Source organism: Podarcis bocagei (genome assembly GCF_964188305.1).
Source record: "Podarcis bocagei genome assembly, chromosome: 9".
Lineage (NCBI taxonomy): Eukaryota > Metazoa > Chordata > Lepidosauria > Squamata > Lacertidae > Podarcis > Podarcis bocagei.
The window spans coordinates 4,278,916-4,306,814 of NC_138134.1; the positions used below are offsets into that span (position 1 = coordinate 4,278,916).

Sequence of the window (27,899 nt, forward strand, 5' to 3'; positions counted from 1 at the left end):
CCAGTTTCAGAGTCTGCAAAGCCAGTTTGCTTCCAAATGGGGAAAGCCAATTGCTGACATATCACAAATGAGGCTTTTTGACTTATCAGATTTCCCCCAGAAAAGGTAAATATAAATTAAATGGGGGGAGGGTAATATAGACTGGCATTTTGATGACAACAACTTTGTTTTGATGTTGCAGCAAAGAACTTGTAGGCATAAGAAGTACCCATTCCACAATAAGCACATATCTGGTAGCACCTCCAGTCTAATAAAACAAACAAATAGGAATCCTAGTACAGTATTTGCTTCATAATGAGACAAGATAAACCCATCAAAATTCTTCACTGAAGTTGTGCTTGGATAACGTTTGTGTGAAAAATTGAAGTCAAACATAACTATGCATGAGCTCTAGTTAGTGCGTGAAGGGGAGAGGTCTATTCCTTGACTCAGGTGGGTCACTCCCCTCCCCTCCATGAGGGAGGAAGTGAAGCTCCTTCTATTTCCTTTTCTCGCCATGTAATCCACCAGGATGAACTTGGATCAAGTTCAGACCACATGTTTAAAACTATATGCTGTATTCTGCACCCAAAACACCCAAAACACATCTACCTGTGTTCTTCTTGCTGCTGGATGGAATAACGCATGTGGTCTGTTCATTGCAAGAAGGGGAGAGAAAAAGCTTTAAAGACGGGTAAACGGTATAAGAGTTTAACAACCTATATTCCATGCCTTCCTTCTGCTCAAATCTGAGAATGTTTTTAACTCTGCTGGGGGCTCTCTCCCACTGGAGAGTGTGCAAAGCCCCATGTTCTGAATCTAGGTGCCCACCCAATTATTTTGTTAATTACCCACACGTGGGTCAGATATATTTCCCACCACCTACAGTTTGAACTATCCGTATTAGGGCTCTGCCCCAGTTCTTCAACTTGCTCTCTTGACTCCAACCCTGACCCATAATTCTGGCTCCACCCGGTCTCCAGTTTATCCCTTTGGGAGTGGGGGCAGTATATTTAATTCAATGCTAGCAAACCTATTATTTATTAGGCGGACCCTTGCTAACCCTGAAAATTGCTGCATCATCCTACCATCAAATGATTGTCATACAAATTCTTATTAACAATTATTGCACTGAATCGTCCTCTCCCTCCCACCTGCAGCTTGCAGTTGTTAGGGGCTGGTGGTGCCTGACAGGGATATTACCAAAATAGTGCTGGCCAAAATAACCCCCAATCTAGTAGTGGGGGCAGAGGTGCTTTTCAGGCAAGTCATCATGACTGGTTTTGTATTTAAATTGGAGAATTCCTACCAAAGGACACACTAATTCCATGGAACACAGCTAAAAAGCATAGACCTAGAGAATAGCTGCATAAGAAAAGTAAAAGTCACAACTACAATCCCAAGCAGAATTTATTTAAAATTTCATAACTAATGGGATATCAGACATGGTTTTGCAGAGATATTTCTTCACGCGTGCAGTTTTTTTGCACACAAAAAACAGAACTTACTTCTTAGCTTGTAAATCTCATGACTAACGTTCTAGGCTTCTCCTGTTCAGATAAGCCCCCTTGCATATGAAAAGGGCGGGTTTCACAGATTGCTTAAAGTGCACACTTTTACACAAGGAAATGTGAGTTTACATTTCCTGGGAAATGGTATCCAAATGACTCAAAACCAGGACAAAATTATATATAGCTTTTACAGCACAGGCTCATGGAGCCTTATATAAAAACAAATCCTTTTTATAGGATTGGCAACAAAAATACAGAATAATATTTTGGTTGTTTTCCTTTTTCTTTTCTTATTTCTCTTTCCCCCTGCCCCAGATTAGGAAATATCCTGCTTTGGGAATCCAAAAAGCTAGTGACTCACATTTTTAGTGTTTTCAGAAAAATAAAAATAAAATTAAAAGGTCTATATTTTCAAAGGCATAGAGAAACATAATCTTTATAGAAGATCATAAACAAGTACTCTGTTAATTACTGGTGAACTTTGTCTAAAGAAAAACTAACATTTCTAAAGTGCTGCTTGCAGATCTTGTGCAGGTTTTTTATACAAAGTGTTGTTGGTGACTAATGAAAAACAAATGATTTTTCCGAGAAATTTTGCTACTGAAGCATGTGGAGACAATATTGGTGTCCGGCATTTGCAGCTGTCGTTGTTCTGCATCTGACTCTCAAGGCCAAGGGAGATGTTACACTAAACACACGTCATTCACTGCAAACAGCAGCTCTGCCGTTTCACCTCATTTTCTGATGCTGCCTTGCTCAGAATGCTGCCTTTAAAGATAAGTTTGAAGCTTCAACGCAAGCAAACTGTGGCTGCTCAGGTATGGGGGGAGGAGAGAGATAAGAAAATGTGACACCTGTGTAGTACCAGTGCCGGATTTATGTTTAAGCTAAGCAATCTACAGCTTAGGGCCCCACTCTCTTGGGGGCTCCCCCAAAAAAATTAAAGGGAAAAAACCTGGATGTCCATTTCCAAAATATAAGATAAAAAACAGATAAAATGAAACCTACCTGCAGCAACAGTGTTTTGTGTTGTGTAGGCTCCTATGATGTAAGTCCTGGGCCCCGCCTGCTGGCCTGCTCCCTAAAATATCACTGGTTTGCTCATTTCTATATAACATTCTGCATGGACTGGTTTCACGGCAACATGTGCAAATGGCTTGAGACACCTATTAGGTCCATCAATGACCATATAGCATATGTTGTTGTTTAGTCGTTCAGTCATGTCCGACTCTTTGTGACCCCCTGGACCAGAGCACGCCAGGCACTCCTGTCTTCCACTGCCTCCCGCAGTTTGGTCAAACTCATGCTGGTAGCTTCGAGAACACTGTCCAACCATCTCGTCCTCTGTCGTCCCCTTCTCCTTGTGCCCTCCATCTTTCCCAACATCAGGGTCTTTTCCAGGGAGTCTTCTCTTCTCAGGAGGTGGCCAAAGTACTGGAGCCTCAGCGTCAGGATCTGTCCTTCCAGTGAGCACTCAGGGCTGATTTCCTTCAGAATGGAGAGGTTTCATCTTCTTGCAGTCCATGGGACTCTCAAGAGTTTCCTCCAGCATATATTCAACACAAAAAGCAGTGACAATTTGTTGTTGACAAAGGACATATAAGGGGCCCCATTACTTTCAGTATCTTAGGGCCTCATCAAACCTAAATCCGGCCCTGGTAGTACCACTTGCACTGGCAGCCAGAGTATACCTGGGACCAGTTTAAAGTGATGGTGTTGATTTTTAAAGCCCTAAACAGTTTGGGGCAGAGTTAGCTTCACCTTCACCTATAGCAGATGGCTCACCTGTGAGATTTACTTCTGAGGTCTTTCTTCTTTGTCCATGTCTGAGAGCTAACAGCCACCAGGGAGAAGAACGTTTGTTTGCCAGTGCAACACTTACTTACTGGCAGCTTGCTATATTTGAGTCTGAATTATTGTTTCGGTTTTCAAAACTATGTGATTTGATATATTAGTATTATATTTATTTTGGCCCCTTTAAAAGTTTCTAATAGGTTTTGTATTGTTTCTATTTGCTTTGGGACATTTTCTCTGGAAAAGCAGTTCATAAATTTATTAAATAATAAATAAAAATCTACGCATTTGTCCCATACATTGTTGCATGGGGCAACATTCTTCTGAGAAAGTTTCTTTTTAAGAGGCAGTATATAAATTTATTAAATAAATAGATAAATTATGAGGCGTACAGATGGTGCTTTGTGGAAAAATCAAGGAGATGAACCTTATAGCACATGTAATTTGTAGAGTAAAGAAAATAAAAATTAAGCTGCTATTCAAATCAAGCCTCCTTCCAATTACTGCTTTCCTGTCTGTCAGGTACAATTATTCTCACCTTTGACATGACCAGAGCTTCTAAGAGCAATATTAGTTTTTCCCTGTCTGCAGTCTATGAAGTGCTGCAAAGCCACTTTGAAATGAGTGCAAAATAAATGAATGCATGCAGGAAGAGAAAACTTACTCAGCTTGAAAGTATCTTCTTATGTTGTCATTTTGAGGCAACTCAAAGTTCAGGAGCACTTGACAAGTGGTAAAATGTACTAGACACACCATGCATGTTGCTTCCTTTGTGAAGAGTGAAAAATTATTTGGAATACAAGGAAGCTGCTGAGCTGGCTTTTTCACCATATGAGAAAGCAAAACCTGGGCAAAATTATACAGGTTGTGAAGGAAAGTTTGACATCCTGCCATCAAAGCTATAGGTATCTGTTGACGCTTCTGCAGTGCTGTCCATTCAGTTTTGTCAGGCAATCAAATGGGAACAATTTATCAGAAGTTCTTTTACACAATCCCTATTGAAGTGAATGTCCCCTGCATCTAGATTTCAGTGGTGTACTTATACATCAATTAATTTAAATAAGGAGAATTATATCCAATATCGATCATTATGGATCAAATATAACTTTTTAAGATTGTTAAATATAACATTTTTGGCTGAAGAATTGATTGGTCAAGTGACACAAGGACTTTGGTTTAACTAGTCTTTTGGACATTCCATGTTTTATTTGCAACATACCGTATTTTTCCGTGTATAAGACGGGTTTTTTACCAAAAAATTGGGTTTAAAAAATGGGATTCGTCTTATACACGGGTAGTGTTTTCTTAATTTGGAGTCCCCCAAAATAGGGGGCATCTTATACCGGGGGTGTCTTATACATGGAAAAATACGGTAATTCTCCTGAGCAGCTACCTATAATAATACAACTTGGTACACATACTTGGAGCACAATCTTACATTTCAGGTGCAGATACAGGTTTGATCCTCACACCTGCTTTCAAAACTGGGGAGAAAAATTAACATACATTGAAATGCAATGTCTGTCTTGAAGTTTGAAAAAAGAGACTGAAAGCTGGCAAGCACTTTCAAGACACAATTCCATATGTTAGGTTTGAGTCACAGCTTAGCCATCACACCTACTGTCAAGAGAGCTGGAAAAGATGTAAGAAGATTCACTGCAATATCCAATATTTTAATACACAACAGCAAATATTATTATATTATTTCACAAATAATACCGTATTTAGCACAAATCAACAAAGCCTAAGTCCAATGTTTACTAAGAAAATGAAGTGCATTCTGAAATTTCTCCCACTGAAATTGATAGGTGTTAAAGAAAACTTGTTGAAGTATTAACATCCAAGAAAGGTTATTAAATATTCTATATATGAAATAATCACACAATGTTGAACAAAGCCTTGGGGTTTTCTTCATGTGAGAGAGAGTGAGTGTAAACGTAATACTGAATAGTCAGAATGCATAATAGGAAGAGTACGTGAGCAAAATCCTGACCAGTAAGTCATGTTATCTTTCGGAAGTCAAAATGCAAAGCTCAGGCTAATTTTTATTGTAAGGGGAATAGTTTTCGTTTCTGCCAATATATTCTGCTGATAAATTCTGAATTGCTCAAAGTCAATAACCTGAAGATTTGGAGATTGGACCTTAAGTGGGAATATATAGAGAAACAAGTGCTGGCATAAATTAATAATTGAACATGATATCCCTTTCAACTGATGTCTCGATTGCGCTGGCCTGTGTGAGGTTGCAAAGTTCCAGTGTGTGAGGCTCAGGATATAGAGAGGGACATTAGCAAGTCATTAAGGAAATGACTGGAGAGCAGTCTATGACAAACAGCCAACATCAGCTCATTTGCATCGCTGAGGGTTTCAAGCAGGATGCTACCTGGAGTCAGGGCTGACTTGGATCACAAGGCAATCATTTGTACATATACAGACTAGAGAATTCCTCATGCTACTGTTGTTATTCGAATGATAATGCTGTATAAAGGGCACGGGAACATCTGTGATAATGGTTCTGAGAATGTAATGAAGAAGGACCAGGGAGCTGTTGTGGTGCAGAACAGGAAAACTGCTAATGTAAATGAGAAACCATCCCAGGCTCTTTGAGTGATTTTCAAACTGTGTGCTGAGAAGCCCCAGGGTTTCTTGGAAGCGAGTCAGGAGTTCCTCTACGTATTTTTCCTTTAAAAAATAATGTTATTTATCACATTTGCATATGATCCTCCTTCCAAACATCTGTATATCACTCTGATCTTCTTCCTGGCCATCTTCTAAGGAACTCACGGCAACAACGATCCTCTGAGGTAGATTAGGTAAAGACAGCGACTGAGCCAAGGTCAGCCAGAGAGTTTCATAACTGAGAGCCTAATGGTGTGCTATGTTGATGGTGTGATTGAGTTTCAAAAAAAATAAAATAAATAAATACAAGATGTGACGGGTGACTGGAGCCTTTTCCTATCACTAGTTGTGCAATTATTGTTGGCAACCCCTGCCTCCAGCCTGCAACGGGTATTTAACTGTGTGCGCGCGCATGTATGCGTACATACACTATGAATGCTAATCACACTATTAACATAACAGGTACATCAGCCCTGAGTGGGGATTCCAAGGAAAGTTTCCCAGTCCATAGATGGGATCATTCTACACATCTGGGGAGCTCAGAGCTGAAACTGGTCCCACAGGAAATCCTGGATTCTGGCACTGAGTACTTCAGCCAGAGCTGCAAAAAGTGCAGAGTCAAGAGCATGGGTCAGCAACCTGAGGCCCATGGGCTGGAAGCAGCCCTTAGAGGTTGTTTGACTGGCCCACGAGCCACCCCTGAACCAAGCCACCCGCTCATGTGCTGCGCTAAACCGGCGCAGCGCAGCATGGGGACTCACTTCCGTGGCCCCGGAAATCATGTCTACGCATGCGCAGATGCCGGAAATCGCAGGCGCACACACAATCCGGCCCATGGAGCGATCTCCGCATGACTGATCTGTCCAGGCAAGATAAACCTTGCTGACCCCTAAGTCGAGAGGCTTTACCCATGAAACATGTAGCCAGTTGGTCACAGCAGGTCTTCAAATGCTCTTGAAGTATCTCCCCCACAGGGGAAGATGGTGAGCTCTAAACAATCCTAAATAACTCTTGTGGCTGGCTACTGGAGGGTGACATGGAAGCTGCAAAATGAGTTTTCTTTGCAGCCTGCAGTGCCAATGGTAGGTATGCTCAGAGCAAGACTTGAGGCCCTTGCGCTGCCATCTTTGCCTGGCTTCCTTCATAGCCCAAAGGACCCCAGAATACCAAGCACCATGAGCAGCTGTGCAGGCCTTCTGCTTTGTGCATATGTGGACATATTTCTATCCTGCCTCTCTGTTGCAGAAAGTGACCTCCAAGCAGCTAGCAGTGAAAATATAAAACCTGCTCAGGAATCTTCTAGTGGCAGCAGGTAGCAGGGCTAGTGACAGGCCACTGTGGGCAGTCCTCTGAATCATAACTAGCTGGTCGCACCAGACTCTTGGACTTAGCTCACAGCCATATGTGTAATAGACCTTCAGACCTTCACCACAGAATTCTCCTTACTGTATTTCTATGATTTGCCATTAAGGGGGGGGGGGGGACAAGACTGGCCTTGGGGTAATTTGCAAATTAGGAACACACAATGTTCTGCTGTAATCTCACAGATGGTTTTTCGGTTACATTGTAAATGGATACTCCCCTGTCTCCCAATTTATAATCATGTATTCCAACCAGTTCCACAGGCCTTCCTTATCTGTTTTCTGATTTCCTTTTGTCATCATCCTCTGGAGGCCAGTAAGGATCTCGTAACTGTTTCGCAGGTTCCTTCCCTGTGCGATCAGTTGCCTTTCCTGTAGCAGTTCGATAGCCATGTCTCTCCTCTCGCTGGGATTAATGGGCTTCCTTGCCCCTATTGCACTATATCCCCTGGTGTCCTTTTGAACCTCTATTTTCCATAAACTGTGTCCCAGAATTTTAATGTCCAACTCTGTTTCCTGATGTAGGTAAATCAACCAATTATATCATATTTCATGTCTTGCAGTTTTATGTTTTGTTAACCTGTATTTAGGATGTCTGCCTGGGAAATGAAGTTTGCGTTCTTTCTTTTTCTTTCTTTTCATCAATGCAACATCCCTACTCCTAAATATTGTTCTTGCTCTTTTTACAGAGTAAATGCTTGGCCTTGCGAAATTATGTGTTAATCAGTTGTAGAAGCTTTTGGACAACAGGAGCCACAGCAGAAATCGTCAAGAAACAGTCTTTAATGCCCCTAACAACACAGTTTGGAATATGAGGAGTTTCAGTGTGCCACAACTAAATCACACACACACACACACACACACACACACACACCCCTCAAAGCCAGCTAACTCAGGCTGGTCTAAAGAACACCCCTTTCATCCTACCCTTGGTGCCTCAAGGCATTTGCCCATCTTTTCCTGATCTTTCCTTACTGGCACCTCCCTGGGATGCTGTTATTATTCTGTAATTTGGGAGAATTCATCCACCTAAATCAGCCCTTCAAAGTTCATCCACTTCTGCCAAAAATGGAAATGTTATAGGTGGCTCCCTTTAAAAACAAAACCAAGCAAACAAGGTGCCCAGCAAATCCCCCTGTAATGTGCCAGGCCTTATCTACTCTGAGGGAGCGACTGTGCCTGCAAATTTTAACTACTTCTGTTACAACAAAAAAGAAGTTATAGGTGTTTTGCTTTTCCCATGATGAAGTGGGGGTGGGAGGAGGAACAAAGCTTCATTATTCTGAAGCAGGCTCAGACCTTGAGCTGAACTGGAGAGTCTTTTGCGTGGGCTGTTTTCTGAAGCAGCTAAGTGGGATCTGAATGGAATCTTCCAGCCAGTGCAGACCCCTCTAGAATCCATCCAAGGCAATTCTTTCCTCATATTAATTTGTAATTTCTTACCTGTGCTGAATTATTGTGAACTAATAACTTACTGATTTAAACATGTTGTTGAATTATTGCAATTTATGACATTCACACCTCTGTTTCATATACAAAATGACAGAATGGCCTCCTGAGGCAATTCATTGTCATATTGTGCAGAAAGGACTTTTTCAAATCCAGACATTTCTAGCTCACTTAAAGAGAAAGTTGTTAAGTGTTGAAATTCCAAAGAGAAAACCCAGGTACCCAGCCATTATTAAAGTGGTTGACTACATCATTCTTTCTAGTAATTGCTGTTATTTAAAAGAGCCTTGGCGCTGCCTCTCAATGTCAAACCATTTTTCCAAGATATTGACAAATGGGAGTAATATTATTTGAGGTCATAGCTCCTGTCAAAATGAGTACCACATGTCCAAGGTTAAAATAGTAATTCAGAATTTGTTCTGCATGCACCCATTTTACTTGTCATATTTTAATGCCAGGGTAAACCAGGGACTAATCCTGCAATTATAATTAGCCAAGTGCGTAAATCTACTTCAAAGAAATATGTGCTCCCAGTCTACCCATTATAAGCCAGATCTGAAATAGTATCAGTAAAGAGAACCACATCTTATTTACAAACCATTGCCTCAGGGGGCAAAACTCTTCCCTCAGGAGCTGATATTCCTTCTTGTGTACTATCTTTTTCTTATGCATTTCGTATACAAGTACTCAGCCATTTTCTGTTGACTAGTCTTGACATCTGGACCTCAGGTTGGCAACTATTTTCTAACTGTATTTTCAACTGAGGGAGAAATTAACAACGAAGCAGCAGCGCTGAAGATCCAACTGATTCCCATATATCCTATGGAAGAGAAAATGGCAAATCTTCCCAGTGTATATATTCAGAGAAACTTTGGCAAAAGCCCCCCCCCCCCAACACACCTTTGTTATAGGAGTACATGATTGCTCCTGTAGTTAAGGTGAGTAGCAAAAATATGCTTTCATCAATATATGCCTCAAACTTCTCTAGCTTCTAAAAATAGCATCCGTTGGGCTAATAACTTGAAATACATAATATACCTACAAAAGTGTCAAATTTCAAACTGCCACAGATAAGAAAAGGTCATAGATACCACAAGTTAAAAGTTCTGAAAATTGTCGCTTTGGTCCCCTTTTTCCAGTTTTTATGACAGCATATCATATATCTCTTTCCAGTCTTGGTAAAAACCACTGGCATAATTTATTCAGGCTTGTTGCTTTGGTGAAGTTCTGGTCAGTGGTTCAAAAGTTGTTAAAGTCTCCTGCCCCCTTTGAGGGCTCATCCAGACTTCCTTTTGCAATGAAGCAGTGGGAAAGCTCCTTAATTCCCCCACCCCATCATCAAGACCTCCCCCATCCATACACTTTTAATTTTTTAAAGGCTGCAACGTATCTTGCTTGAAAACCTCCCACATTAAAATTACTGAGCTGAAGTAAATGCCATATGCCCTGGCCCCTTCTCTTCTGAATGTGCTTTGTATGCTCATCCTGGAACACTCCGTCCCTGTAATTTCTGAGAGATTATAAATCTATATTCCACATTAAAACTGCCTGCATTCCTCCAGACGATCCTGCCTCACAGCTCTCAATGGCTTGGCTTTTGCTGAAGAGAATCAGGCCCTATCAGCAGAGTCAAAGGCGATTACATAGCCTCACAGACATTTTGAATTTCTGTGGCTCAATTAAGCATGTACAGCACGCCACAGCCACTGAGGCTCTGTTTATCCAGTGAAAGTGCCCTGTAATTTATTTTAAATAATCCATATTTAACAAATAAAGAGGTCTTTGATGGCCCATTGCTGCAGGCATCCATTTAAATGCTCCATCTTGACGGTCTGTTTTGCTGGTTTAAGTTAAATACCTGACAAAAGCGATTCAGTTTTTTGTGGGGGGAATCAGACCTTGTATGTGTGGTATTTATTTTCCTTTACACCAGTAATCAGTTAGTATTTCTTTTTCTTCCAGCCGATTAGCCATTAGAATGATTAATGTTTTTTGGTTATGATAATAACAAATTGTGACAGCCTGCTATTTCTTTGGGGCATGAAATGCTTAGGAATTGTATTCCTTTTTGTGTAGCGCTAATGAGGAATCGTGTTAGACCTGTTGCATGTGCACTGAAAATTAAATTTAGATGCTTATGCCTGAAACAAAAAATCTTTTCTTCCCAAAGTGCCACAGATTTAAAGACCTCCCTCCCTCTTTTTCTCTGTTTCTCTTGAACAGCTCGGAATACATTTTTTCCTCAAAGGACCGGGTGCAGTTAGTTTATCTGCCATTATCAAATACTGCAGTCTAAGTCCCTAGAAAGTGGCATTGCTTTTGTTAAACTGGAAAATTCCCAAGATAGGTTTTCTCTCCTTATGACGAACAACAGTCATTAAACCACACCTGGAGGAATAGAAGGGGGAAAGAAAACCAGCACAAGGCTACGTTTTCACAAGAGAGGCAATGGATTTCCTTTGGTTAGACAATTGACTTTTCAGAGTTTAAGGAGGAATACAATTCTGACAACCATAATTGTCTTGCCTGTCTGGCAGCCAAATCATTTAGCTCTATCTTCTCTTCTCCAAATAATAAGATTTGCAAACGACACCAAACTGGGAGGGGTAGCTAACAGAAGACAAAATTAGGATTCAAAATGACGTATTGGAGAACTGGGCCCAAGCTAACAAAATGGATTTCAATAGGGACAACTGTAAGGTTCTTCACTTTGGCAGGAAGAACCAGCTGCACAAATATAAGATGGGGGACCAGGGACCCGGCTTGAAAAGGATCTAGGGGTCTTAGTAGACCACAAGCTTCACGTGAGTCAACAGTGTGATACAGCAGCAAAAAAAGTGAATGCTATTCTAGGCTGCATCAACAGAAGTCTAGTGTTCGAATCAAGGGAGGTAAGAAGAAAGGAGATTCCTACTAAACATCAAGAAGAACTTGATGACGGCATGAGCTGTTTGACAGTGGAACAGACGCCCTCAGGAGGTTGTGGACTCTCCTTCCTTGGAGGTTGGAACTGGAGGTTGGATGGCCATCGATCATGGATGCTTGAGCTGAAATTCCTGCATAACAGGGGTTGGACTAGATGACCCTCGAGGTCCCTTCCAACTCTACAATTCTATGATTCTATAATTCTATGAAACAAGTGAGTGAAACAAACCTACGTGCAGCTTCCTGCAAGGCCCAGCAGGGATCGAACCAGTTCTGTATTCCCCACTTTACCATGGCAAATGTTCAAGTTCTGGACCAGAATCCTTCTGGTCTGTGAATCTGGTAATTCCATCTGCAAAACTCTAAGGTTTACTGCACTCCCTCAGTCTAGGTTACTTGATTGTGAAAGCATTCAGTTCTGCCTATCACCTGCTCTGTCCCATATACTTGCTACCAATATCATAGTCTGAGTATTTGACTCTTCCAAAAGTCTTTGCAGCTACATCCAGAACATAATTGCATTCTTGTACTTGGGTGGAAGTTGAATTATAACAGAAATATTATAATGAAGCTGCTTTACTTTTGGTGGATATTTTCAGCTCCATTCTCATTGAAAAGCCACTGTCTAAATCATTCAATGTGAGAAAACTGGATTCTTTTTTGCATCACAAACATGCCAGATGATGAGTGGATGGTGACAAGCAAAATGGCAGCTTCTGCTTGTGGTAAACTGCTGAGAGTTACCACAAACTTGGCTTTACCACAAGCAGGTTTGAAGCCAGTTGTCTTAAGCAGAGCCACCAAATGCCTCAATCCTTTTTTCTATTGAAATAAATGGGAATTATTAGGTTACGGATTTATTTATTGCCATTCTATCATCACAGACCACTCTGCACAATGGCTTCAAAGTGTGAGAGCTAGCTCCTTTCATGAGGTTGGAAGGGAAGAGTGGAAAGAAAGTAAGTTAGAGGTGACACCGATGGTGCTGGTTGACTAGCACAAGAAACGAAGCAACAGAGTTTCCTTCTTATTTCCTCTATTTCAGCTTCAAAGCCCTTTTCCCACATGGGTTGAACTGGGGGTGGCGGCTGTGTAGAGCCATAATAATAATATCATAATTATTGCACTTCTTCCACTGCACACAGGTACACTACATTTGTTGTGTCTATGTACATTTCTAATACAATTTTATATAATTGTGAAACTTCATGTCAGGATTAAGGGCAGCTCAGTATTCTGTGTACAGCATGCAACAAACAGATTTAAAATCACAAAACATGCAGCAAAGTGAAGTGTGGAAACAGGCTGGTATACCTTTAATATATGCCCTTCTAATCTCCTTCCAAAGTTCCCCTCTTCCCCTAACATAGAAAAAGACCACACACCTGGGAAGTTTAGAATGGTTTACTTACAAATTCTCCAAAAGTCAGATTCATGTGCTTTCCCATACAGCAGCCAGAAGACACAGGCAGTAAAATATGGCTTCGTTACAGTGCTGAAAGTTCCCAAATTATTGGTATAGGATCACAAGAAAGACTTGAAGGGCCATGTAGTCTCAGACTGGAGAGAATCGAAGGATTGTCCTTCCTAAGGTGAACTAAGCCTGGCAGGACAGCTTACTCTATGGCATTAACCCCTTCATGCATTAGATTTAAGCATGTTGGTTATATGAGACTGGTTATTCCACAACTTCACCTAACACTGCTATGACTGCATGTCCCAGGAGATCGGTTGTGGTGAAAGTGATCATGTCAGGGAAGCTGGTCTTACATGACTGATCTTTAGAGGAATTCCATCCAAGCTTGAAATACCGTAATGACCCACTGAAAGTTGACTGGAAAAACCATTGTTGTTTACAGAATATAAAATCACAAAACACATAATCAAAATAAAAACAACAACCCAATAACGCCTCCCCTTCCCCTGCCCAACCACATTTTAAAAGGACATAGGACGGAATGTCAATCAAATCAAACAAAGTCCTGATTAAAAAGGAGCATTTTTTCCTGGCACCTAAAGGTATATAATGAAGGCGCCAGGCAAACTTCCCCGGAGAGAGCATTCCACAGATGGGAAGCCACAGCAGAAAAGGCCAGTCTTAATGTTGCCACCCTCTGGACCTCTTAAGGAGGCAGCACACAAAGACGGGCCTCAGAAGGTGATCTCAGGGTCCGAGTAACAGGTTGGGCAACTGGGCCCAAACTAACAAAATGAATTTCAGTAGGGACAAATGTAAAGTTCTGCACATAGGCAGAAAGAACCAGCAAAGGTTGGATGGCCATCTGTCTTGGATGCTTTAGTTCAGAGTCATATGAGCTATGAAATATGCAGTTTGCTTGCTTGTCTGTTTTTATTTATTACAGCATTTATATGCCACCTGTCTGAGTGGTTTACAGTAAAGGTAAAAGATCTGAAATGTAACTGACAAGACAGAAACAAGAAATGAATTGCCGCCTAAAACTCAAGCAGCAGAGAATGAAAATCAAAAAAACAAAACTCTGAAGCAGAACCAAAGCGGAGCAAATTCTAAAAGATTTTAAAAGCCACGCAAAATGGAAAGCACTGAAATGACTACAGAGTACTTCAAATTTCATCTCAGCCATTACCCTGAGGCAAGCCTCCACCTCTGTTTCCTTTCCCCTCTGCATTATGGAGATATTAAAACTGACCTACTTTGCAGGACTGTTGTGCAGATTACTGAAATACTTCATGCAGCTCAAGGACTTGCAGTGCTCAGAAGGCACTATATTAATACAGCATGCATATGGGATACACATACAGTGTGTATATTTATATATTTATATTTATCCTGAAGCCTTATTATCTGGTTGAGGGAGAACGAGAGGACAGAACGGCGCCGAGGGGACAGGTCCGCAGCGGAAAAGGTAAGCCCGAAGGAAAGGGCTAGGGGCCCGAGGGAAAGGGCTAGGGGCCCGAGGGAAAGGGCCAGAGGCCTGATCAGCCTCACCTGGTAGTTGGCAGTACAGTGCCCGTGCAGTAAGAATGCCACCAGGACAGGAATTGGTAAAGGTTTTGGAAAGGGAATGGGGCAGAGGGAATTGAGTGTTTTGTTGACATGTTGTGTGTCAGATACTCCAGTGGATGAATTGTTGAATGAGGGCTAAGGCTTAGTGTCCCCTTGGCCGAGCGATTGTAGGGTTGTGCATTTTCTGACAAACTGTAGCATGTGGAGTGTGAGAGAATTTTGAAACCCAGTTAGGAGGGGAGTATCTGAAAAAAATAGGGTCTGGAGCAAGCCAATGTATTCCTCTGGAATGCTTTTTAAATAACTGGAAAACAGCCACGAAGAGTGATGATTCAAATTGAAAAACAGAGACTCAAAACTTTATGTGAGGTGGACTTGCCAACCCAGGGAACTGCGTGGCTTTGATTTGCAATTAATCAACCCCCTGTGGCAAATCAACCCCCTGTGGCAAAATATATTAAATGTCCACCCAGACCAGATCCCCTATATCTCTACATGGAAGACCAATGTAAAAAAGAATCTACCATGGCTAAAGTCTTGCTGTGACAGCAACACACAGAACAGGATTTGTACAGTGAAGCCTCTGGTGTTAGAAGACCCAGAAGATGAGGAGGGGGAGTGATTAAGCCACCACCTTACACTCCACCAACAGCCCCCCCTCCAACCCCCCCCCCAGGCCAAGATCAAGAAGCACAGGGAAGTGCTGGTGTAGGGGGAGGAGGACCTGCGAAGGAGGATAGTGAGACGGAAGAAGAGGAAGATGAGGAAGATAACGAAGAGTTTAGGAAAACACTAGATGATATGAATCAAGGAAAGAAAATGTGGACAGAAAGACAGAAAAAGAGACTAAAGGAGTTTGTAAAGCCATTTGAGGGAAAAGTTGGATGTAAGCCCCTTGTTAGTTGAGAGCAACAGAATAAAATATTGGGAGAAACCTTTCCCATCTCCCTTTAATCCCACTGTCTAGGGCTTGTCTTGTAACTTCTATCCATTATTATTATTATTAATAATAATGGAATTGTATTGTTCTATAAGTTAAGTTTTGGGTTTCTCCAGTAATACAGCACTACATTTATTTTTTTTACTTAATCTCAAAATAAAGACTTGTAAATTCAAAGGCATAGTGGAGCAGTTAACGTGACTCTTGACTTAGCCAGATGAGTAGCCAGTGCGTCCGTGAGGGAGAAGGCCTCTCTCCTCCACCCTCCATCTCCCTTGCTCTGCTGCCGCTAGCCATCTGTTGATAATTACTGTCCAGTCTCTGCTGAGAACTTGTGATATTTAATATTTCCTCACCACTTGAACAAATAAGCGATAATAACTGCAAGGTAGTTGACCACAGGAGTAGAAAGATGTATAGCATGAAAGAGTCAGTGTACACCTTGGTTTATGAAAACAACTTCGTTTTCTATTAAGGATTAGGGCAAATCCAGGCCCTTGAGATCTGGGAGAATAGATGCATTGAGTTATACAATATCTCAGGGAAACAAGAGAGAAAGAGTTAAGCTTTTAAAACCACAAATATCAAAGGGATTTCAGAAAAGAGAATAAATAGCCCTGTGTTTTTCCTCATGTCAATTTTTCATTTGTGCTGTCTTCAGTTCAGGCTAAAAAGAATCTGCCAAGTGTTTTGCCATTCAGGTTTAAGAATCTTCCCATTAGATAACCATTATTTCTTTATCAGTTTAAAATCTTCCTATAAAACAAAACTGGAGTATATGGCAGCGTAAGGATAGGAGGAAGCAACATCGCAAATGTGCTTTAAATATAAATGATATTACATCACAAGAGTAAGAATCAGAGCTGTTCATTTTAGATAGTTTGGTGCACCTGAAATGAGGCTTATATTCTAGGGTTGCCATATGTCTGCATTTCCCCAGATTACGTCCTCTTTATAAGGTTTAAAGTGGATTTTTTAAATTATGCAAAATGTCCAGGTTTTTTTTGTTGCTGTCCAAGTACGTCTGGTCCACAGTCTCCACGAGCAAGTGAGCAACCATGGTGGGATGGTGCCTTTGAGATTGAGCGTGAGACGTCCAAGGCCTTAATCGCTGGGAAACTACCTTTATTGGAGGAAAACAAAAGAAGGGGGGAGCATGTCTCTCCTGCATGCCTCCCCCTTTTTCGTGTGCATGCTCAGGGAATTGGGCTTTTCCTGCAAAGCTGAAGTGAATAAATCTTATATTAGGCCAGGTTGCTTACCAAAGCAAGACGGTCTGAGCATATGACACCGATCCTGGTCCAACTGCGCTGGCTACCGATTAGTTTCTGGGCCCAATTCAAAGTGCTGGTTTTGACCTATAAAGCCTTAAATGGCTCAGGACCGCAATACGTCAAGGACCGCCTCTTTCCATATGAACCTGTCTGGACCCTGAGATCATCTTCTGAGGCCCTTCTTCGTGTGCTACCTCCTCAAGAGGTCTGGAGGTTGCAGCACGGGAACAGGGCCTTCTCTGCAGTGGCTCCCTATCTGTGGAATGCTCTCCCCAGGGAGACTCACCAGGTGCCTTCATTATACACCTTTAGGCGCCAGGCAAAAATGTTCCTTTTTAACCAGGCCTTTGGTTGACTTGATTGACACTTTTAAAATGTGTTTTTTTGCTGGGCGGGGGGTTATTGGGTGGTTGTTTTTATTTTGATTATATATTTTGTGGTTTTGTATTGTGATTTTGTTCTGTGAACCACGCCGAGACCTCCAGGTATAGGGTGGTACATAAATTCAATAAATAAATAAAATAAATAAATACTAACCCCGCCACTCCCATATATACACAGGCACTGAATGCACCCCCCCATTGCACCATTGATCAGATCGTGAATGCTTAATCAGCAATTCCCCCATGCCGCTTCCTCTCCCCAAGTAGCCTCGCTTTTTAAAGGGAGCGGTGGTTTTCTGGAAGGCTGAGGTGGGGAGGCTTAGACATAACCCGGGTCAAAAGTCGGCAGGCAAGCCCAGTATATTTGGGGCGGGGGGGCGGGGAGTGTCTGACTTTCAAAGCAATACCTTCCAAAGTGGCCAAAGAGAATTTAAAATGCAGGTTGGGTATTGTTAATTAAGTTCCTCATGCCTCTCTAGGCAAATGTGTCCTTTTTTTCTTTTTTTCTTTTTTTCTTTTCAAAATATGGCAACCCTATTATAGTCTAACTAAGAACTAATCTTTTTGCCTGGACATTCCCAAATTAACTGACTTTTATGCTGCAATCTGGGTGTTGTTGTACTGTTTTGCTTCACTGTAAAACCCCCTGAGATTTTCTTTTTTAATGAAAAATGGTCTGGAAATATTCTAAATAAATAATATTTTTACAACCCTTTGGTTTACAGAAGAGTTAAAGCACTTACAAATTCTCCCATGGGATCTAGGTGTGGACATTGTAGATTAAGGTGTCTTCCTAAATTTCTGCACCGTATACAATATTAAGCAAGTTCTATAGTGTCACATAGGGAGATTTAAGAAACTGATGCAAGGCAGGCGAGCGGACACGGACACACACACACACACACACACACACACACACACAAATAAACAGCAGCAGCAGCAGAAATTGAAATTGGCAGGACTCATTTTGACAAATTGTGGGGTTATGGTGAAAATTATTTATTTATTCATTCATTCATATCTTTATTGGGATCACAGGCAGGCAGGGAAAGTTTTCTTTCCTGATACAAAACATAATTCCAAAGCTGCTGTTCGTGTTGGAGAGAAACTCTCCCATCAACATGGCAGTCCTCTGGTCCATCAACAAGAGCTAGGCAAATAAGGAAAAATGCATGCACAGAATTGCACAATGAATTCTGGAGCAAAAATGGATATTGTTTAGGCAGTTAGGTTTTGTGATGCAGAATATAATGGCATGCTGATGACTTCCAAGAGCACACAAAGAACATGGTTTGTTAATTTGAAGCTGGCATTGAAACAATGCAAAAGATGTGAGAAATTTGTTAAAGCAGGTATTAAGGGTTTTATGGTGACTAGTCTATATCGTGCCAAACACCAGAGAATATTTTAAGCAGCTGTCTCTAATTTTCCAATTTGCTCAAGTATCAGTTTGTTCGTCAGCCTGCAGTCAAATCTTAGTAGTTCCCAAAGGCTTGCACTAGCTTTAGATACGCAACTAGGCTTACATCAATGCCCAGCGATGAAGTTTGCAGACCCTCAGTTTCAGATATAAAATCATCATTCAAGCAGACTTTTACTGTAATTCAGGCCTATAACTAGGGAAGGGCATATCATGCTGCTTCTGGTCTGTGTCAATTTTGCATGTGTATTCATAAATCCATTTAAAAAGAGAGAGAGAGAGACCCACAAATATTGCATTTATACACATACCTAATACTTACCTAATGCATTTTTGTGTCATTTATCTCAATGTATACATTTCTAAAATATTTTATCCTAAAGTATGCACTTTTTTACACTTAAAAAAAAATATTCAAGATCTTTATTCCATAATTTAGAGAAATGCAAAATCTGAAGGATAATTACAGTATGTTCCAATCCAGGAGATGCAGATTAGGTGAGTTCATTTAAAAATGAGGATCAAGTGAAATCCCCCTCATCCCTTCCCTTTACCTGCAGCATAAGGTAAGACATATAATATATTTATATTTTTTATTATTGAAGAGCCTGAAAATACAATGCACAGTCAAAGGCTATGGGAGAGACGCCCTGCCCAATGGGCTTACAGTCTAGTTTACAGAATCAAATGAAATATGGGGCAGAGTATCCAATTTCACTGCCTGAGGCAAAATGGTAATATGCCATCCCACTACCATTGAATCGTCCCTTACCTGGGTCGTGCAGCGGTACTTGCAAAGAGGCAGCAGTGGTTTCTGGTGAGATCTCGTGTACTCTGCAAGATCTTGCAAGAATTTGGTAAGATCTCGCTGGTGGCAGCAGGTGGTGGGCTTCTGCTGCCCAAGGTGGCTGCCTCATCCCACCCACAGGTGGGCTGGCCCTGACTAAACAGAGCGCTTGAAGGAGAAGGCGGCCATAACTGGTTAGCAGGAGACGATGGGTGCAGGGTTGCAGGAAGGTCAAGGCTGCCCATAGGATTCACTCTGGTACTCCACTGGTGCACCTGAACAGTCTGTGTCCCTCTGTTACCCTACTCTAGCATCAGTTTAGAAAAAGTTCCCCCCGCATGTGACACAGTTGCCAAAGGCTACTTTTCATGCTACTTGTTCTGGGCGCAATTCTAGGCAAGCTGGATGCTTATTTCCGAACTATAGCATTAGAAACTTGACAGGTAGTGACTATATTCATGTTCCTCCTGGTAGCAATGCCCTTCCATTAGGGTGTACACCCAGGGAATTTTTATTCACATTTCCCCCAGCTCCTTTTAAAATGGACAGACAGATTGCAATGGGGGTTCGAACAGGATTCATAGAATGATGCCCTAAATGAATGATGCACATCCACTTTTGATATCTCGAACTTCAGGGGAGATCTTACAATACAGTGCGTTTTACACAACTCCTTCCCCTACACTGAAATATATACCAGGGGACTAATCTGGTGTTCAAACTGGAAATATTGAAAATGCAAATTGGCTTTCATTCTAATGTGTCAACATTCGTATCCCCTCACTTTCAAAATCCAGACGTGCTCTGCTCTGTGTACCAAATTTCACTGCAATACCTCATTTTCAACTAAGGTGTTGCACGGCAAGAAAACAAACTTAAAACTAAATAGGATGACCACCAAGCCAAATTCCTCACTTCAATTGTCCAGTACTCAAAGCCCAGTGAAAATAAGAATTTAGTACCCTAGACTTTATATTATTTTAACCTTTTATTGGTTACCATTATTGAATATTACATTAAAATGTTCTTTGAATATACAGTGTGGGGGTCTTTGTAGAAGTGTGCTTTTGTTGTTCCTGATTCCTCCTTTTTTTAAATGGATGTAAGAAAACTGCCATGGGCTTCAGAGTTCTCAGTTTCTGTCCTTGTCAATGGGGAACCTTAAAATGGAGGCTGTTAGAGGCAAAAGGTTTGCTCGCGTTGTCTGAGGTGTTGGTTTTCATCCTTGCTTCCTCCGCCCGCTTGGAGAGCAACAAATATTAACTGCTACTGCAATACTTCATTAAACAAATATTTGTGTAAATCACAGTGTGAATATGCGAAGTGCTTTGATGGGCAAAGAGAAGTCGTTCCCCATGTCCTTGTTTCTTGTTTTAAACACAGAGCTGAAGTGCTCTATACACTGACCTGAGCTTTGCACTCCTGCGGCTCCAGATCAGCTTGAGTCCCCCGTTCTTCCTTTTATTCACAATTGGTTTACAGCTGAATTACTGAGCAAAATGCAGACTTTCTATTACAATGCAGCACTTCTTCTCATGTGCAAGCATTTAGGGTTGACACCTGGGGTTTTCATCCTGGGGTTCTGAAAGTGGCCTCTGACACGGAGGGCAGGCTTTGCCCCACCTTCATGAGATCAGTCACTTACCGACTACATTCTACTGAATGGAAGGACACTGCTGGAGTTAAAGTGTATACTGAGGCATGCCAAAAAAATATATGTCTCAACCAAACTCCTGTTAACAGGCTTTTGGTGGTGCTACATCATTGTTTTAAGTGACTTCTCTAGGTTTCAACTCACTGACGTTTTTGACTGGCTTTATATGTGTGCATTTGCTATACAGTTTTTTGAGGTATGGCTAAACATCTGTACAGGAAAGACAGATAATGTCATGTCATGCGTTGCTGCTTAGCTACAATTGTTTATATGGTGAGCTTACAAGTCATTTTATAGCTTTCATGGTGCCCCCCCCCCCAGTGTTGCTGCATAGATTGGTGGAGTTTTTCACTTTCCTTTGAAGATGAAGAATATTCTGTTGTTGTCTTGGGGATCAGACTAAGCCTGCATACACAGGACAGTTTATTCTAGAATCAAGGGAGACTGAGTTATTCTTTCTACCTGGTTCGCACACATTCTAGAACTACCTCATATTTTTTGCCCCTGAAAAGTGCTTCTTAACACACTGGTTTCGTTCCAAAAATAAAGTCACATTGCAATTTGCTTCTGCATTACCCTGTCGAGAACAGATGTAGGCATTCCCAGCAATGTTCATTATGTTGTGAGTGGGCAAATATAAAAACCAAGAGAAGGTCTAACAAATGTGTCCTCTAATCAAAGGGAGGGTTTTCAAATACATGTCAATAAACCACAGCCACCCATCTGAAGACTGAAAGCAGTGTGATGAGGAAGAGCACAAATGATGCCATGTTGCAAAAAAACCTGCATTTTTGAGCTACAAATGGCTTAGGGTGTGCAGTCTTAGTACTGAACTGTGGCACTCAGAGGTTTCCTGTGGGAAACGTTAAAGGAAGCTGCAGCCTGTAAAACCCAGAAGAAATTCCCAAAAGTCATAGGACTCTGGCAGCTGGTGTGGTGAGTGAGATAGCATACTTTCAGTCACTGTGACAAGCAAGGACCTGCATTCTTTATTGAAAGAAGGGGACTTGATATGTATCTGAGTCTCCTCAAGAGTGTTGGCAGAGTAGCTAAATTGGAAGCCAAATCAAGTGCAATAGTGGCTCTTGAAATTAAAACAAAGTCCAAACACTTGTTAAAATAGTCAGAAGCTTTTACTTGCTTTTTTATAGTTAAAGAAGAATATGTGCAACGTATTTACATTCACATGCTTATCCAAGCATGGGCTTAGTTTTTTCTTACTTGAAGATTTCAGCTTCTTCCTTCAGCATTCAAACAGTCTTTCTCTCTTCCCAGTCCTTGCACTCAGCCTTCTGCACATTACCCAGCTTGGCCATGCAGTTCCTTCTGAGAAGTTTCCACTTTCACCTTCCAGCAAACTCCTTCTTACTGCTTCTTCGGGAGAACATCAACTTCTGGACTTCTTTCCCACACATACATTCACACAGAAACATTAGCACTCCCCTCACCTATTGTGGAGAGAGAGAGAGAGAGAGAGAGAGAGAGAACATGCAAATAGCAGCTCCTGCAATAATCCTACTACCTATCCACACAAATATTCACTCTCTCAGGTTATGCCACGAGAGAATAGGATTTGTGAGAGAAGGATAAAATCCCAGAGGGGAAGGCTGCATTGTGATATGTTAGGAGAGTTCTCAAACAACGGCAGCAAGAATGCTGCTAGCCCAGAGATGGAAGGAAGGAGAAATACCAACAAAAGAAGAATGGCAGATGAAACTTATGCAGTAAGCAGAGATGGCAAAACTGATGTAGAAGATCCGAAACAGGAAGATCAAGTATTTTCTAAAGATTGGAGTAAATTTGTAATTTATTTAAAAGACCACTGTAAACAGTTAAAATCTTTGGCAGGGATGTAATGGCACTTGTAATGTGGAATTATTTATGGTAATTATGGCTATATAATAGATGGATAATGGTAAAAGATGCAGCAAATAAAAGATGCAGAAATTCAAACTTAAATATGGAACCCATGGAGGGAAGGAGGGAGGTCCAAAGGTTCAAAAGAACCTTGTATTTTAATGTTTGAAATGGTTATGTTTTATATGTATAAAATTATCAAAAACCCAATAAAATTTTTTTAAAAAAGGAGAGTTCTCAAACAATTATCTTAACACAAATATATTTGCTATTGCTCTGAAGATCCATTAAAGATGTTGGAAATATATATACGGTATGTATCAAGAGAAAAAATCCACCTTGTATTGTGTTGATGTTTCAAATGGCAAACTCAATAAAATAGGAAAGGCCTGCTGATAATAATTAACATCTTCATCAGTGCATGATAAAACAAAAATGTCTGTACATCCATATCAGACTATTTCTGCACTATTCCAGCATTATAAATAATTATTAAGATGTCATCCTAGATGCTGAAACTACATTTTAAGTGAAGCTATTGCTATGGATTGCTTTTATTATTTTAATTACTAGTTAGTTGTTAGGAACTTAAATTTTCCAAATATGCAATCCACTTGGAAGTTCTCCTGCACAATGCCCATTAAAACGAATGAGACCTCTGCAAGAGCATTTTAACTAATATGGAAATTCCTTATGGACATGATAGCTCCAAAGCTCACACAGGCTTGCTGGAACATCTGCTCTCTGCAGAGGTGCATGATCTCATGGCCGCTCTCTTTCCCAAAATGGTTTTGCAGGTTGCACTCTGCTTACCATCTGGTTCTGCTTCTCCATGTGCTGTGTTTTCAGAATGCCAAAGAAAACGCAGAAGTTAGCAGCTTAATAACAATGGTAAGTTGTGTTTTAGGCAGTTTGCCTAGTCCTAACACGACAGGGATGACAGAATATATCTACAAGCAATAAAAAATAAATAGCAACCTTTGTGACATATTAACTTTTCTTTTGATGGAACAGTCATAAAACCACAGTAAAGCACACTCAGCAACAATAACAGTGAGCATTCAGCAGAACCCTTGTGTAAAAGGAACAATTGTTGCAACAATTCAAACTGCAAAGACTCCATAGTGACTACTATGAAATATAAGTTACATGGGCAGGAATGTTTGAAGTGTAGGAGTTGTCTCCAGCTAAGAGCTACTCTGAGTAGATCCACTGAAATGCATGGACCCAAGCTATTCTTGTCTATTAATTTCTGTGGATCTGTTCTCAGTTTGACTAGCATTGAATGCAACAGTGTGTGTGAGTTTGTGTGATGGGATATCAGATGTGGAGGGGGGAAACGGACTTGTTTGAAAAATAACTTTTTATTTTCTATGGGCAGCAGAAAGATCTCCTGTGAGAACTCCTTTAAAATGAATGGGAAATACAAAGAAGAACGTAAAGCTCTTGTGCCGATCCTATTTTCCAGAGTGCCATACTGCCCAGCAAATGAAAATGAAGCTTACATTATTTCACCCATTTTCTGTGTGTTGACTTTTAATGTTTTCACGAGTGCCCGGAACCTGCTTTTTAAATGTTTCCTTTGATCACCCTTATGAATGGTCCAGTTACCCACCCCCAGTTTTAACTTCTTGCTGAGGGGGAGGGACAGCCAAGAGACTCAAGCAGCCCTTCGTCTGGGTTCAATGAATGTACATACTGGGGGGGGGGGGAGAGTAGGATTACAAGAGCTGGCCCTGCTCCGCTCTACATGTGTTCAGTTGGCTGTGGCAACGGGCCCTACATATGTACAGAAAGTGTTTGCACACACTGGCTTGTTAACATCGTCATGAGAAGCAGGAACTCCTGTTGTCCACACAGAGCACAGGCATGCAGTTTGCCCTGTGCATGTATGGTCTGGTTATGCCAACTACATGGTAAATCAGTGGTGGGTCTCCTGCCCCCCTCCTCACCCTCCTGTGAATTCCTTGTATCCGCAATGACCATTTGAATCGCATGGCACCTGGGTCATAAAATTCCCCAGCACTTTTCTTTCACTACTCTTGAAAGCAAGGGGCATTATTCACATGGAATGCATACCGTATTTTTTGCACCATAACACTCACTCCCCCCCCCCCCAGAAAGTAAGGGGAAATGTCTGTGCGTGTTATGGAGGGAATGCCTACGGGTGGCGGGGGGGGATCTGCTGCAGTTGTGAGCAGAGGATCCATGGTTCCCCTTCCTTCCCCCCTCCGTGGCTCGCTTTGAAACAGCAAAGCGGGAGAAGAGCCGCTGAGTGGGGAGGAGAGAGGGACAGAGAGCCTGCTTGCTTTAAAGGAGCAAAGTGGGAGAGGAGAGGAGCCGCTTACACAAGTGTAAGCAGCTCCTGTCCGGTTGGCTCCTTTAAAGCAAGCAGGCTCTCTGTCCCTCTCTCCTCCCCACTCAGCTCGCTAAATAGCATTATTAGCAGCATCCTTCTCCACACACCCCATGCGTGCTCCTTGTCCCTTGAGTGCTTTTCCTTCCCTCCCCACTTAAAACGTAGTTACAAAGCACGGATCCACATGGATCCTCAGGATTTTTGCATTGGGCTACTCCAAACTCACTGTCAGATCACATGTCTGTGGCCACAGCATGAACCACAAAAATCATACATCCACTGTTTCGTTTAGAATTTTTTTTCTTGTTTTCCTCCTCTAAAAACTACGTGCGTGTTATGGTCAGGTGCGTGTTATAGAGCGAAAAATACAGTAAGTGAAGTTGTGCCAGGTGAATAAGATGCCTTGCCCAGTGCCCTCCTAAAGGTAACCTGGCTCAGGGTCTCCTAAAAGCCACAAAGCCCTGCTGTTTTGTGGCATAGCAGGCTTGCCAAATATTGCCCATAGGGCTTCTGTGACTTCAAAAGCTTTTAGAAAAAGAGCTGCCATCTCCCATAATAGTTTTGGGCTACAGGCAACCCCCTATTTATGTGAGGGTTAAATTCCAGGTCACTGCACACATCAGTGGAGGGTGCATAAGGCCGCCCCATTCCGCCCCTGTTTCACCCTCTTCCAGTGCCAAAGACGGTCACATGTGCATTGAAAGTGCGGAAATTGAGAGTTGCCTGTATTAACATTTTTGTGCCCTATCCGTTTTAAGTGAAAACACAGCTAGGAACAGCTTCCACACATTTTATTATTATCACCATGAGTTATTTCCCACAAGAAACAAGTTCTAAGTGGTTGACAGTATATGTGGTCTTGCACATGGGATTCATGTACCCTGTGCATTAATAACAAATTACAGATGAGATATTCACTGCTTATGGATTGCATTAAGCTATTGGTCTTTATTTGTGCAGTGTGCAATCTACACCTCCATCAATTATACTACAATGTGATTCTATTTCTCCCAGACAGAACACTTCCTTTGCGACACAGAGAAATTTGAACAAAGCGTGGCAGGAGGGAGGTAAAATGAAGGAGCAGGGAAATTATTGACGTCCTGAATGTGCACAACACACATGAAAATACAAGGAAAGGCTCTGTCTGATCTTTCACCTTTTGTCCCATGGATACCATGGACTTCCCATAATTTTCCAGAACAAGGACTGGAGTCCTATCCAAAAAGAGCTTGTCTGGTGACAAATGGATCTTCTTGCCAAATATTTTGTGTCCCCCTCTTTCCTTCCAGCTCCTGCTCTGTCTCCTTTAGCTCTTTATGAACTGAGTGGTTTATTGTTCTTCAGTTTCTGTCAGACTTTCTGGATTCAGTAGTAATAATGTTTGGCTTTCCCCATTTGCCTATCTTTATGTTTTTAGTATGATTTCTCTAGAGGCATCTCAAAATCCCCTCTGTGCATCTGGGAAAATCTATGGGATAGAATTCTTTTATTAAAACAGTGCAGATTAACCCAGCAGATACACAGCAAGACAGTGCAACAATATTTGAAGGAAAGTGTCTGTAACGCTTTCTCCCTCTTTTTGTTTACAACACAGGCACATTTGCCAGCAATTTTACTGTGAGGCCCACATAGCTCCAGAACAGATTGTATCTGGAAAAGATAATAAGTAAGACGTAACTGTGTCAGGAAGATACTTTTAAGCCTTAACAATTTTACCGTTGCTGTTAAGGCAGGAGGGGGTGCTTGTGGCAGTTTTACATTCTTTATATTTAATAAAGACTGTCTTTTAAACTGAATTAACGTTCCTTCATCTCTGCACATTGGAAATACACGCTTGGTTTTGTGGAATGCGCAGGTGTCAGAGCTGCTTCAAGATCCTAGCTCACAGAGGATCACGCTAGCCAGCGGTCATTAAGTAAAAGTCTTTATTGAATTACAGTTTCCATTCTCACGCTGCTGTCTGCAACTCTACGTCTACTAGCTAGATCGGCGAGGCTCCGTCTGAGTCTCCGCCCCGTGCGCACCAACTTAATATCCTAGCCTTGCTCCACCTTTTCCTCCTGACTGTCCTCCTCTGGGTCCCTCTACCCCCCGGGGCTTCTTCCTTCCGGGATTCTTCTGACGCTGACCCGGACCCTTCTGCCTCCTTGCGCCGGGCTTTAGGACCTGGTTCCCTTTCGGGGCTGCTCACTGCGCCGCCTTCCTCTGCATTTGAACTTGGCGCGCGCGCCCAACCTTCCACTTTCCTCTTTACCGTTTCTTCGCTCCCCGATGGAGGTGTGGCCACTCCTGACTCCTGCCCTCCCTCCTGTGGTGAGCTGCCAGCGCTTCCCCCCTGGCTCCTTTCCTCTTCCCTGCTTCCTGGCGGTGACGCTGGTCCCGATTTCCAGCTGCTCCCCCCTGAGTCTCCTCTGGCTCTATCTTCCTGGGGTGCCTCTCTAGATTCCCCCCTTGCCCTGGCCACTGGTGCTCCTTTCTGTGAATCCTCTGATTCACTGGAAAGACTGGGAGATCTCGGGTCGTCGTCATCACTCATCCTTTCCTCTGTCTCCTCCCCTTCGCTCTCTGTTTCCTCCCTTGCCCGTGCCTCTGCACCTA

At 41.9% G+C, this 27,899-nt stretch overlaps 1 protein-coding gene and 1 long non-coding RNA gene across 2 annotated transcripts in view; one reads left to right on the forward strand and one right to left on the reverse strand.

Moving 5' to 3' along the window:
* Positions 1–26,359, forward strand: LOC308594809. The gene is made up of 4 exons (XR_014011632.1): positions 1–105; positions 23,737–23,830; positions 24,321–25,019; positions 25,674–26,359. It is a non-coding gene; the product is annotated as an uncharacterized lncRNA (long non-coding RNA).
* The window catches only part of WDR1 (WD repeat domain 1), a 369,582-nt gene that overhangs the window by 337,054 nt on the left and 4,629 nt on the right, over positions 1–27,899 (reverse strand). The window lies entirely within an intron of this gene.